Source organism: Lissotriton helveticus, chromosome 1_2 (genome assembly GCF_964261635.1).
Source record: "Lissotriton helveticus chromosome 1_2, aLisHel1.1, whole genome shotgun sequence".
Lineage (NCBI taxonomy): Eukaryota > Metazoa > Chordata > Amphibia > Caudata > Salamandridae > Lissotriton > Lissotriton helveticus.
This window is the reverse complement of record NC_136058.1, coordinates 102,892,521-102,906,809: the sequence shown is the minus strand read 5'-3', so window position 1 is coordinate 102,906,809 and position 14,289 is coordinate 102,892,521. Positions and strand designations below refer to the sequence as shown.

Sequence of the window (14,289 nt, the reverse complement as noted above, 5' to 3'; positions counted from 1 at the left end):
TCTCTCGAATTCTGAGTGTCTTCGGTGTGAAGACGGAGCAGGCATTGCAGTCCCTGCTCCCGTGGTCGACCGGCAAACAGAGGTTGCAGACCGGGTGCTGGTTCTTCGGCACATACTTGTGATGGCAGTTACGGCAGAATTTAAAGGGTGTATTGTCCATTACTGCGCTCAGGGGGCCCCCTGTGCACGCATTCCCCGTCGGACGTCGGAGATCTTGAGTTACTTCTCCTCCTTCGTCGTCCCGGCTTTGATGGTCTTCTTCTCCTAGTCTTTTCAAGTCCTTCTCCGTAGACTTTTCGGCGTTGTCTTCTTCTTTTCTCCTTCAAATTTTCTGGAGCTTCACGCGACGATCCAGACACAACGGCGGAAAAAAATATATGAATATGGCGCCCAAGGGTGGGAGCTTCCGCAGGAAGCATGCCGACGTCACCGAAGGTACACCAAATGGTGGGACGTCGACGCCCACCTGGGCGACAAAAAAAAAAAAAAGACTACGATTCCGGACCCAACCACCAGATTGCGGAATATGCACAGAATCCAGAAAGATTCACGCTGCAAAACACACTCTATGTTGGAATCGCCGCACGCCTCCCGAAGATACTACAGACAATACTAAACTCAACAGCAGGACTCATGCTCAACCTCTCCAAATGGACCACATCACACCCCACCTAAAGAAGCTACACTGGCTCCCGATCCAGAAGAGATGCCAGTTCAACATGCTGACCCACGCATACAAAGCCCTGCACAATGAAGGACCAGCATACATCAACTAACGCATGACTTTCCACCAATCCGACCAGACACCTATAATCCGCCTCCCTCGTCCTTGCAGATACCCCTTGGATCCACCGTTGATGCAGACCACCATGAAGCAGCTAGCAACTCCAGTGCTTGGAGACTTCACTAGTGATTTGCTGCGCTTTATAAATCCTTGATTGATAGGGAGTTTCTTCCCTAGACCACTGTAAATTGGCCCTACAGCTGAAGTTGAAAGAAAAACTTGGTCAATGGATTTGTGGTATTACGCTTACGCATCACAAAAAAAGTGCATAGAATTGTGGTGTTATATACGTAATTGGAAGCTGGCAGGAGAGATATCCATAGCCATGGTGAAAAGGGATGAAAAACTGATGGGGGACATGCAGGATTGGGACATCATGGCCACAAGCTGAATGTCAACCTAAAAGAAGAGAGTTCATCTTGATATAGTACTTGTTCAAACAGTATACCCCAGTCTTGGTGCATTACATTTGTTTGGAAGGATGCCAGTGTCTGGAGTAGGCTCTTTGACCTTCAGTGAGATGCTGATTACTGCCATCTGTGCTGCATAACTTCTACTTATTATACTCTGCCCGCTCTTTATTTTCCATTTTTGGTTCTGTATACACAAACACAAAATAACTTTTAAATAAAAAAATAAATATAACGTAGCGACTTAAGGTCATGCCTTCAGTGTGCTATGTAAGGTAAATGTATGTGGTGAATGTAGAGATATAAAAACACACTGCATTTTGTTATTCTGGCATAACAGTACTGTGCCAGAATAAGCCTTTTTCAGCTTTATTAAGATTACTGCACATTATGGCTTGAATTCAGTTAATATTATGTACAATGTAAAGGTCTTGCCTAACAGAGTCACAAGAACCTTATGCGCTTATGTAGAGTTTGTTGGGTGTTCTGTCTGCCCATTTTAGCATTTGCAGCGGGATATACTCTCTAAAAATGGCAGATGGGAGATCTGCCAAATTATAAATAATACTCAACGTTTTTGCCCTTATTATACAAGAAAGACAACTGGAGGAAAAAAACTAAGATGAAGAACTAGTTGTGTGCTTCCACTGACAGTATCCACAGTGCGACAAGAATGTAAACTTCAAGAATATAATCTTGACAACGTGTTGCCAACAACCCAGTGATTCGACCTCACTATGCCTAGAAAAGAAACTCATGATAACCAACGTTTTTGAGAACATGATTATAAAGATGATAGCTAAGACACAATCTGGCACACAGTTTTTGGACTCAATACTTCCCAAGGAGGTGGGGTGGCGCTTCTGTATAAAAATTATCTGACAATTGAGAAGTTGACAAGAGAAAATCTGGAAGGAGCAGATATTTTAATAAGTAAGATCTGTCTTAGCTCTTCTAGTATAGTAATCCTGGTAGTTTACCGCCCACCTAAATGCCCCCCACGTTTCGTGGATCTCCTCACCGAATGTGTCACGAATCTCCAATCACGTTTTTAACAACTTCTGGTGGTGGGAGACTTCAATTACCACTGGGACCAACAACCTAGAGGGGCACAGGCCCTACAGCTAGAAGAAACGCTCACTACGCTTGGGCTTAAACAGCTAGTAACAACTCCTTCACAAGAGAAAGGACACACCCGAGATCTGGTTTGGACTTCTCTCCCGTTTGTGAACTTAGCAAATACCACCCCTTGTGCGTGGACAGACCACTATTTTATCAACTTTCTTCTCCCCCTAGCTAGGCGTGATGGACACCCGCCCACCGACTGAAAACTAGTTTTAAGCTGGACAAAAATCGAGGGCCCCAAACTAGAAAATACCCTTAGAGAAAACCCCCTCAGGAGGCCGGAGACAGCAGATATTGAAGAGTGGACTGAATCCATCTCCAGCCAGCTTTTATCTGGCATCAATAAATTAGCTCCAGTCAAGAAAATAAAAATTGGAAACAATGGTAAGGGCGCACCATGGTTCACGGAGGAGCTCAGGGCTCTGATACGTATGCTTCGACACCACGAATGACGGTGGCGTAAAGCCTATGAGCCACTGGCCCTCGTAGAGTACAGGGCAAGAGTCTCCACTTACAAAAAGGCGCTTCTTAGCAGGAAAGCTGAATACTATGAAAATAGGCTCTCGTGGCAACTAACAAACAAAAAGAAACATTTAAAATCCTCAAGGAACTGAGTCAAAAACAGTCGCTGGAGACGCCGTCCAACCAGGAACAATGCAATAAATTCTTATCCTACTTCTCAGATAAAATACAATATATCCTGGCTGAAATCGACAAGTACCCCTATAAGCAACCCCTCAATGAAGAGGCGAAGACCCGGGGAAAGAGGGTAGAGTTGTTCTCTTCCTTTCAAACTCTTGACATAGAGACCCTACGACACATTGCTTCCAAAGTAAAATCTGGCTCACCCGCAGATCCCTGCCCGCCTAGGATCTTTAAACTAGCTCTTCCAGAGATTGAGGGAGATATCCTCACTTTGTTGAACCTCTCGCTGGAAACTGGGAAGGTTCCCAGTTACTTTAAAGAAGCTAGAGTAATCCCGTTACTCAAGAAGACAGAAGCAGACACTTCCAATATTAAAAATTACAGACCCATATCCCAACTCCCATTTCTGGCAAAAATCATAGAACAATATATCTTGCAAACTATATCCAGATTCATGGAGGACCACCACCTTTTGGGAGATAGACAGGCTGGCTTCCGAGCTCACCATAGCACTGAATTGGTCATATTGTCAGTACTTGATGATATCAGGATCACAGCAGACAACACAAAGCCATGTGTCCTAGTCCTCCTAGACCTGTCGGCAGCGTTCAACACAGGAAACCACTCCAAACTCCTGGAAAGGATACAAGACATTGGGATTGGCGGGCCAATCCTCCAGTGGAATACCTCATGCCTGACCGACCGCACCCAAAAAAATTCAGATGGGCGACTGGGTCTCAGAGAGTGGGTCCATCCCCTGCGGAGTCCCACAAGGGTCGGCGCTCTCCCCCCTCTTGTTTAACATATACCTCAGACCTTTGATAAAGGCCCTTGCATTGATGGACTGCCAGGTATTCAACTATGCGGACAACACGCAAATCATACTTCAAATAGAAAACAGCCCGAAGGCCCACTCCCGGGCGAAAGACATACTGCGATTTGCAGTTAACTGGATGACGGCCGACGGAGGTGGTTGAAAGAGCTTCTATTTCATAATCCTGGTAGAGAGTGAATAGCGCTGGGGAGCGAAGATCGACCTGATAGGAGGGACTGAGCACCAAAGTTGGTAGGGTGGGGGAGGGATAGTTGGGGAGTGAGTGGGTGGGTATATGAACACGTCCTGCCAATAACAGAGACATTTCCTACAGTACGCAAATTTGGATGGACATGATCTAGAGGACGAAGCTCTGCTCTCTATATGTAGACTGGGAGGAAATAAAAGCGTGATGTATTGCATATCTGCTGTAAATACTGTACACAAATGTGATGAATATACATTCACAAATAAAGTTCTTTAAAAAACAAAACTGGATGACGGCCAACTCACTCAAGATCAATCCGGACAAAACGGAGGTTCTGGCCGTCACCAATAAGAGCAACCCCAGGAACTCCCTCTACTGGCCGCAAGAGCTGGGTGACACTCCAGCCCCAGCCCCGGTGGTAAAAAGCTTGGTAGTCAAAATAGATGCCAAACTTTCTCTGGCCAATCAAGTCTCCACCGTGTTTGGCACCTGTGTCGGCCTACTCAGGAAGTCGAGTACTCTTTCTCCTATCCTTTCTTTCTCAACTTGAGGACAGTGGTGGCCGCCCTGATCCTGGCCCGGGTGGATTATGGGAATTCACTCTACATCGGACTACCAGACTCACTGATGGGCAAACTCCAAGTGGTGATGAAAGACGCCACCAGGCTAAATTTCAAGCTACCTAGGCGCAGGTGGGCATCACCCCTATTGAAACAACTCCACTGGCTGCCTGTCAAGAAGATGGACAAATTCAAAGGCCTCTGCATCACACATAAGGCCCTATTTGGTCAGGCACCCTACTACATCAAGGAACGCCTGGAGAAATATGTTCCCGGCCACTCACTTAGGTCCTCCTTCGAGGGCCTTCTAAAATGTCTGCGTTTCAATTACACCACTAAAGGTGGCCGAGCCTTTTCTGTCCTAATACCGCCACTCTGGAACGAGCTGCCTGGCCAGCTTTGTGCTGAAAGCCGCCTTCTTCCGTTCAGGAAAAAAGTTAAGACCCTTTTATTCGCAGAAGCCTGGGCCAGATGTGATACAACTCTCCCTGGAACTGACGCTGATCTTTTTGAAGCGCTTAGAGACCTGCTGGTATTAAGCGCTCTACAAGTCAAAATTAACAATAACTCAATTAAATAGATTAGCTCTCACATTTCCCCTTTCAGGACTCAGCTGATCAAATCTCAGTGGCCTATTGTAAAATTTCTGCCTGAACAGAGGTCAGGCAACACACCCTTATGACTAAAACAGGGACTGACTAGGAAAACCTGAAAAATGTCCACATAATAACTATCCTCCCATTCATAGTAAATATGATGGAAAATTGTTTTGCCTCTCACCCAATCAATGCAAACACTGTTGATCACAACCATCTAGATGATTTGGAATCAGGCGTCAGATCTGGCTGTGGCACCGAAACAACTATTCTACAGATCATAGATATCACCATTCACTTCTAGGACAAGGGAGACCTCTTGCCTAGTTCCTTTCCTTGATATTCCATGGCACTCAACATAGTCAACCGGAACTACACTCTCAGTAGGAGAATGGGATTTGGTGGAAGGGTCCTCAGCCGGTCCGCTCATTGCTGGAAAATAGGTCTTAACAACTCAAGCTGATCAGAATGCTATTCAGTCTGGCTCTTGTCCCCTAAGGATTATCTAAGGTTCTATACTATTTCCAACTCCTTTCAACCCCTATATGGAACATCTGACAACAATCCCAAAACAGTCAAACCTCTCCTACCATCTATACAGGCAATCCTTAACTCTATCGAAAAGTGTCATCTAAAAACGACATAATACTCCTCGAGCAATTTTAAGACGACATACAAACATGGCTATCTTCCAACCACTTGAAGGTAAAGTCACTGAAGATGGAATTTCTCCTGTTCACCCATGCACTACTCCCTCCTCCCATAGCTTACCTTGGTCCAAGACTGGCTGGACTCTCTGAATGTTCTACACTGTAAACTGAAAATCAGTGACGCATCAACTCTCTTGAGGTAAACCTTGACAAGAACCAGAGCCTCCAAGCATGCATAAATATCACCATAAAAAGTGCACAGCTTCAACTCAGACTTTTAAAGTACATCAAACCTTTCATCACAGATTCAGAATTTAAAAATGTGGTACAATCCTGTCATCTCCAGGCTTGACTAAAGTAAATCACTCTCACTAGTGTACCCACAAACATCTAGCACCAATGAAGGCAGTCCTCAATGCCGCAGGCGGACTAATCAGAGTAGTCATTTATTTATTTTTATTTTATTTTGAAGGTTTTATATAGCGCGAACAAGATCTTTGCAGATATCAGAGAGCTTTACAAAAAACACATAAACAGGGGGTAGGAAAAACAAGAGAGCGATTAACAAGCTTTTGAGCAAAGAATACTTATAGGTAATAGATGAGTAGCAAAATAGGGTAGAAGTCAATCAGCTAAAACAATAATACAAGTAGACAGTCAGATAAACGAATATTACAAAGGTGAGGAGTCTCAAATAATTCCAAAGTAAAGTACAAATTCAGGTGAATTTAGCCATGAGGATAGCTTTCACTTCTTTCTTAAAAAATGTAGTGGAGGTGATAAGTCTGGTTTCTGGAGGGAGAGAGTTCCAGATTCTGGGTGCCATTCCTGAAAAGGAGCGCTTATATGTTTTTTCCTTCCGGAATCTACGAGGTTTCAGAAGAAGAATCTTTGTACTTCTTGAGTTTCTTGAGCCAGCAGAAATTGTCAGCTTCTGAGTGAGGTAGCCAGGTGAGCTGTGGTGTATAGCCCTTTGAGTCATGCACGCAATTTTCAGATGTATTCTGGCCTCAAAAGGCAGCCAGTTTAAGGATTTTAGGTCAGGGGAAATATGCGAGTGTTTTTTTGATCCAGTGATAAGCCTCGCTGCAGCGTTCAAAGAGGCTCTCAGGGGCGCAGTTGTAGAAAGGGGGAGTCCGCAGAGGGCGACGCTACCGTAGTCTAAGCGCGGCATGACTAGGGCTTGTACTGCAGTTTGGAAGTCCGTGGCTGGGAGGAAGGGTTTAAGTTTCCTCAAAGTATTAATTTGGAAATTAGCTCCCTTAGTTGCCTTGCTTATATGCTGTTGCATGTTGAGATTGGCGTCAAGTGCTACGCCTAAAGATTTTGCTGAGTCCACGATGGTAGGTTGGACATTGAGTGCAGTTAGGTGCTTAAGTCAGGTTTGAGTGGTGGAGCTTTTCCCGGGAGGTGAGATCAGAAGGAACTCAGTTTTCAGAGCGTTGAGTTTGAGGTGATTATCGGCAAGCCATGATTGGGTGTTTCTGAGCGTTGAGTTCAGCAGTTTGATGTCTTTGGGGGATTGTAATTTCAAATATAGTTGGGTGTCGTCAGCGTACATGTGAAAGTGTACATTAGTTGCTTGTAACAAGGTGGTGAGAGGTTCCATGACCAGGTTGAACAATGTTGGCGATAGGGAAGATCCTTGTGGGACGCCTAATGTTACAGGCACTGGTGAGGACATCAGGTTGTTGCTCTTGAATTTCTGAGATCGGTTATGTAAAAAGGAAGTGAACCACTTGAGAACAGTCCCAGATAGACCCACTCTGGTGTTTAACAACTCGAGTAAGTTCTCGTGTTTGACAGTGTCAAATGCTGAGGAGAGATCAAGAAGAATGAGGAGGCAGGAATCGTTCTGATCTAGGATTTGGAGGGCGTCATAAACACATTATACCAATGTACATCACTCTCAACTGGATAACAACAGAAGCATGAAGCATATTCAAAATGGTGTGCCTCACGAACCCTGCTTTACACTGTGAAACCCCAAAACACCTGGCTCAAACATTAAGCATGTCCAGGGGTAGCTACTCTCTTCGCGTTGCTTAATCCCTACTTTAGGAACCGCTAAAATTCAAGAAACAGGAACCGTTTCCAGATTGATCTCTGGAATGGCACCCAAAATTTGGAACTCGATACCGGGGGAAATACACGCAGATCCTTCGTTTTTTACCTTCAAGAAGAATTAAAAAAAATTCTGTTCCAAAAATACACACTTAGCCCCTTTCATGCTCATGACGAGCTCAGCTCGTCATGCAGTACACTGCTTGTGTGCTCATGTCGAGCTGAGCTCGTCATAAACAATGGGAAAGAAGGATCTGCAGCACAGAGGATGAATTGCTGTAGCATTGATAGTGTTAATGTATTGGTTCTCAAATAACATCTTTTAGCTCTATATCACTTTGTGTTTAGAATCCATCTCTCCATCGCTCTATTAATAATACATTTTTGATATATCTGCTACAAAAATCCCCCTGCTCCTCATGCCTTTATCGCTTCTAGCAGTATACTGTAAAGCGCTCTATATTCTGGGTGGGTCTTGTACAAGCTATACAAACCTGTAAAATAAAGAAATTAACAATGAGAGCAGTGGGCATAAATGCACAAGTTACTACTTGTGTAACGATATATCTGTAAGAGACATTAGTTAGTATTAGATTCCTTACCTTAGAATATCCCCAGGCGTCAGACTGGATCCGGAAACTTTTGCGTAGCAGTACCCTCCGCGTCCGTCGTCGGCGTCGTGGGCGCCATGATGACATCGTCGGAGTACTTAGACGCCGCCTCCGCGTGCTGACGTCAGTTCTTAGACACAGCTTTTCCACGCCAGAAACGCAAAGCCATGTTAAAAACCAACACTGGTGCCATTGAAACTAGGGCCCTGAAAGGGGGTAACCCTAACCCTAGATATCGGTTCGCAGAACGGGGAGGATGGGTGGGTCGGTAAGGAATCTAATACTAACTAATGTCTCTTACAGATATATCGTTACACAAGTAGTAACTTGTGCATCTGAAAGAGACACGTTAGTATTAGATTCCGTACCTTAGAATAGATACCCCAGCAATACCAACCCCGGTGGTGGGTCTGCGAACCAATAATCACACCAGAAAGTCCTGGAGGACAGAACGGCCAAAGAAGCCATCCCTCCGGACTTGGCTGTCCAGGCAGTAGTGTCTTGCAAACGTGTGCAGCGATGCCCACGTAGCTGCCTGACAGATGTCTTGTAAGGGCACCCCCCGGCCCAGGGCAGTTGTAGTAGCCGTGGCTCGGGTGGAATGAGCCCGTAATCCAACAGGGGGCTCCTTTCTAGCCAAGGAGTAGCATGCCTGGATACACAAGATGATCCACCGGGAGATGGTCCTCTTGTGCACCGCTTTCCCCTTTCTGCGCCCACGTAACCAACAAAGAGTTGGTCATCCACCCGGAACTGGTGTGTGCGATCCAAGTAAAATGAGAGCGCACATTTTGGGTCAAGACGGTGGAGCCGCTCTTCCTCTTTAGAGGGATGCGGTGGCGGGAAGAAGGTTGGCAAGGTGATAGACTGCCCGATGTGGAAGGCCGTGACAACCTTGGGCAGGAAAGATGGCTTAGTACGCAACACCACCTTGTCCGGATGGACAGAAAGGAAAGGTGGAGTACAAGAAAGGGCCTGGAGCTCACTCACTCTCCTGGCAGAGGTGATGGCAACCAGGAAAGCAGTCTTCAGAGTTAGAAGGCGGAGAGGACAGTTGTGAAGTGGCTCAAAAGGAGCGCACATCAGAAACGTAAGAACAAGGTTCAAGTCCCACTGAGGCATCACAAACGGAACAGGAGGGAATGTGTGTGTGATGCCTTTTAGAAATCTATTTACAATAGGGGACTTGAACAAAGAAGGTTGATCAGGCAGCCTCAGAAAGGCTGAAAGGGCAGAAAGGTAGCCCTTGATAGTGCCCAGAGCAGAGCCCTGCTGGGCAAGAGAGAGAAGGAAGAGAAGAACCTCAGAAAGAGGGGCAGCAAGAGGATCCACAGCCTTTGCTGTGCACCATGCCACAAATCTGTTCCACCTGCAGGCGTATACCGACTTTGTGGAGGGACGCCTGGCTGCCAGAATGACGTTACAGACTTCAGGAGGCAAGTCAAATGGCCTCAACTGTCGCCGCTCAATCTCCAAGCATGGAGGTGGAGACTGGACAGGTTCGGGTGGAGGACCGTCCCCTGCTGCTGCGACAGAAGGTCCTCCTGAAGAGGCAGACGAACCGGGGGATCGACTGACATACTGAGTAGCTCTGGATACCAGTACCTTCGAGCCCAGTCCGGAGCCACAAGGATGACTTAGGCCCGGTCGCGCTTGATCTTCTTCAGCACTCTGGGCAGAAGTGGTATAGGCGGAAAGGCATACAGTAGACCGCAGCTCCACTTGCGACGAAAAGCGTCTCCGAGCGAGTGCCGCCTTGGAAATTCCAACGAGCAGAACTGATGACATTGCGCGTTCTCTTCGGTGGCGAATAGATCTAACCAAGGCTCTCCCCATTGCTGAAAGAGGCCTTGCGCCATGTCCGAGTTCAGACGCCATTCGTGATCCATCATGCACCGACGGCTGAGCTCGTCCACCCTGGCGTTCAGAGAACCTGCCAGGTGTTGAGCCACCAGGGTCACGCCCTGGTGTTCCAGCCATTGCCAGAGGTGCAGAGCCTCCTGGCAAAGGGTCCACGACCCCACCCCGCCCTGTTTGTTGCAGTACCACATGGCGGTGGTGTTGTCCGTGAACACCTGCACTACACTCCCCCGGACAGAGGGGAGGAATGCTTTCAGTGCTAGACGAATCGCCCGTAACTCCAACAGGTTGATGTGGAGCCGGGCCTCCACCGGAGACCAGAGGCCACTGATCTCCGCCTCTCCCATGTGGCCTCTCCAGCCCTGGAGGGACGCATCCGTCACAACTACGTGCTCCGGTTGGGGAAGGGGGAGGGATCTGCCGCTGACCCAATCGCGGTCCGTGAGCCACCACTGCAGCTGTCTCGCAGTGCCCTCCGAGATCAGGACGTGGTCGGACAGGTTGCCCTGATGCTGGGCCCACTGAAACTTCAGGTCCCACTGCAGAGCCCGCATCCGCCACCTGGCGTGATGCACCAGCAGGATGCAGGAGGCCATCAGCCCCAGAAGCCGCAGCGTCAAACTGACCGAGACCCCGGGATAACGGCTGAAAGATGGGAATCAGAGCCTGAATATCCCGGACCCGCTGTTCGGGTGGATAAACCAGAAACCGCGCCGAGTTGAGAACCGCTTCTATGAAAAGGAGCTTCTGAGGGGCACAGGTGTGACTTTGGCACATTGATGGAGAACCCCAGCCGGTGCAGGAGATCTGCCGTAGTCTGAGGTGGCTGACGACTGTCTGGGGCGAGCCCGCCTTCAACAACCAGTCGTCAAGGTAGGGGAAGACTGAAACCCCTAACCTGCGCAGATGAGCTGCAACCGCCGCCATCACCTTTGTGAACACCCGTGGGGCGCTGGTAAGGCCGAAGGGGAGCCCGGTATACTGAAAGTGCTTGTGGCCAACCGTGAACCGCAGGTAGCGCCGGTGGGCCGGCAGGACGGGGATGTGGAAATAAGCGTCATGCAAGTACAACGCTACCTTCCAGTCTCCTGGGTCCAGGGCAGCTAAGACCTGAGCCAGTGTCAGCATCTTGAACTTCTCCTTCCGGAGGAAGCCGTTGACGTTCCTTAGGTCCAAGATAGGGCGTAGGCCCCCTTTGCCCTTCTTGGGCACCAGAAAGTAGTGGGAGTAGCAACCACACCCTACTTCTGGCCCAGGAACGCGCTCGATGGCCCCCTTGGCCAAGAGGGCCGTAACTTCCTCCTGCAGAAGTCGCAAATGATCCCCCGATACACGGTGGTTCTGCGGTGGCATGGCCGGAGGAGTTGCCTTGAAGGGGAGGGAGTAGCCCCTTCGGACGATTTGCAGCACCCACCTGTCCGAAGTGACGGTGCGCCAGTGGAGGTGGTGATGGCGAACCCTGCCCCCCACTGGCGTCACATGGGCCTGAAAGCACGGACTAGGAGGGTTTTGAGGCGGATGCTGCGGGGGAAGGTGTGGACTGACCTCGCCGTTGTCCCCGACCGCCGGGACGGCGGTTCCCACGGCCGCCACCGCGTTGGGTATTACCCTGCGGAGCGTGGCTGGCAGCACGTGTCGGTGCGTACCCCTTTCGCGGCCACGAAAGGAATGAAAGGCAGCCGATTGCTGGCGCGGGGCCGGCGGGCCCAAGGACTTGGCCGTAGCCCTGGAGTCCTTAAAGCGCTCGAGCGCATGGTCTGCCTTGTCGCCAAAGAGGCGACGGCCATCAAACGGCATGTCCATCAAGGTGTTCTGGACATCGGCCGAAAAGTTGGCGGACCTCAACCAGGCGTGACGTCTGACCGCCACCGTCGTTGCCATCGCTCTACCCAGTGAGTCGGTGGTATCCAGCCCACACCGTATAGAATATTTGGCTGCATCCCGGCCCTCCACAAGGGCTTGGCCGAGTTTGGCCCGTACCTCCAATGGACACTCTGGCAGCACTTCCGCAACCGTATCCCACAGAGAGTGGGTGTAGCGGCCCAAGAGGCATGCGGTGTTGGAAGACCGCAGTCCCAGACTAAGGGACGAGAAGATCTTTTTGCCGTACTGCTCGTACCTCTTGGATTCCCTGTCCGGCGGTGCCGACGGGAATGCGGTCTGGGAATTGGAGGCCTGGATGATCAGGCTCTCGGGGGTAGGGTGGGTGGACAGGAAACATGGGTCGCCCGGTGCTGGGCGGTGGCGTCTGGCCACGTTCCTATCTACGGGCGAACCCATAGCGGGCTTGGACCAAGTGCCCAGAAGAACGTCGGTCAAGGCCTCATTAAAGGGCAGCAGAGGTTCGGCCGAGCTTGACTGCGGTTTAAGAACCTCAGTGAGCAGATTAGTCCTCACGGCCGAGACGGGGAGCTCAAGGCCCAAGGCCTTGGCAGCCCTCATCAACACCACACTGTAGGTTGCCCCCTCCTCCGAAGCCACGGTAGGAGGGGAGACAAAACCAGTGTCTGGAGAGGTGTCCAGGCCACTGGCCTCCCCAAGGTCTCCTGCCCAGTCCTCATGAGACTGACACTCTCGGGTCAGAGGGTCCTCAGACCCCTCCCAATCCCCTTCATCACCCATCTCCTGAAACTCAGGGTTCTCAACCAATGGGGCCTGCTCATAGAAGTGAAACTCCCCAAACGACGTCTGGAGCGGCGCCCTTCGGGGCCGTCCCGACGTCGGAACAGGAATGAAGGGGGCATCGGGGACGGTGCCGGCAGAGGACGGCGCCGGAGGAGACACCTGATGGTCCGACGCCGGGGAGGTCGTAAGGTCCACCGGCGACGATCCAGATCCCGAAGAAGGTCTAGCGGCGTCCCGCGGCGCCGAGACCGAAGGCGCCGGGACAGCTGTACCCTGCGGCGCCGGGCCCGAAGGCACCGGCGCGTCGGGATAGCGGGAACCTGCGGCGCCGGGCCCGAAGGCGTCGGCGGCGTCGGGCCGAAGCACCCGATAGCGTCGGGGCCGAAACCCCCGACCCGCTAGAGGCCCCAGACGGGTCCGCTGGGCCCGAAGGCGCTGCGGAGCCCGTCGGAGGAGAGAGTTTCCTCATGGCCATGAGGAAGCGCTCGATCTCCTCCGGCGTCGCGTTGAGCCCAGGGACCGGAGTGTGTGGAGCTGAACGCTGCGCCCGCGACTCCGACGGAGCCGCGTGGGTGGTGTCACCCGAACGCCCGGCCGCATCGCGCGAGCGTCGGGGGGGGGGCGGGGGGGGGGGGAGTCCGCAGAGCGATGACGCCTCTTGGACTTCTTGTGCTTCTTACCTGACGACGACTTCGACCCGGAGGAGTGAGGCCTACTCTCGGAGCTGTGGTGGCTCCGAGCCCGCGACCTGTCCCTCGACCTCCCGTGGGACCGAGACCTCTCGCGGCGCGGGACGGACTGCCGGAGTTCGAGTCGCCTGCGGGACCGCTCCCGTCTGGCTTTCGTAGAGAGGGCCCGGCAGTCGGAGCAGGCCTTGTCGTCGTGATCGACGCCTAGACAAGTTAAACACAGGCGGTGAGGATCCGTGACCGACATCGTGCGGTCGCAATCCTCGCAGTGCTTAAAGCCGGGCATCCCTACGGCACCAATCAGAGTCGAGGACTCGAGAAATGATCAAAAAAGTTAGTCAAAAATTTACTAGGGTTACTGCTTTTTCCAGATCTGCGCTTGCTGGCGCGGAAAAAAGAAGAACTGACGTCAGCACGCGGAGGCGGCGTCTAAGTACTCCGACGACGTCATCACGGCGCCCACGACAGACGCGGAGCCGCAGACGACGCCTCCCGACGTGCAAGGGTACTGCTACGCAAAAGTTTCCGGATCCAGTCTGACGCCTGGGGATATTCTAAGGTAAGGAATCTAATACTAACGTGTCTCTTTCAGATGTTATGAGCAGTCCTGTTTAATTTACTTTAGGAGTTCAGCAGCTGAGAAAGAAA

The 14,289-nt window shown here is 50.6% G+C and overlaps 1 protein-coding gene across 14 annotated transcripts in view; it reads right to left on the bottom strand.

Annotated features, from left to right (window-relative positions):
• DOCK7 (dedicator of cytokinesis 7) overlaps positions 1 to 14,289 on the bottom strand; it is an 870,736-nt gene that overhangs the window by 362,458 nt on the left and 493,989 nt on the right. The gene's annotated exons all lie outside the window — the stretch shown is intronic.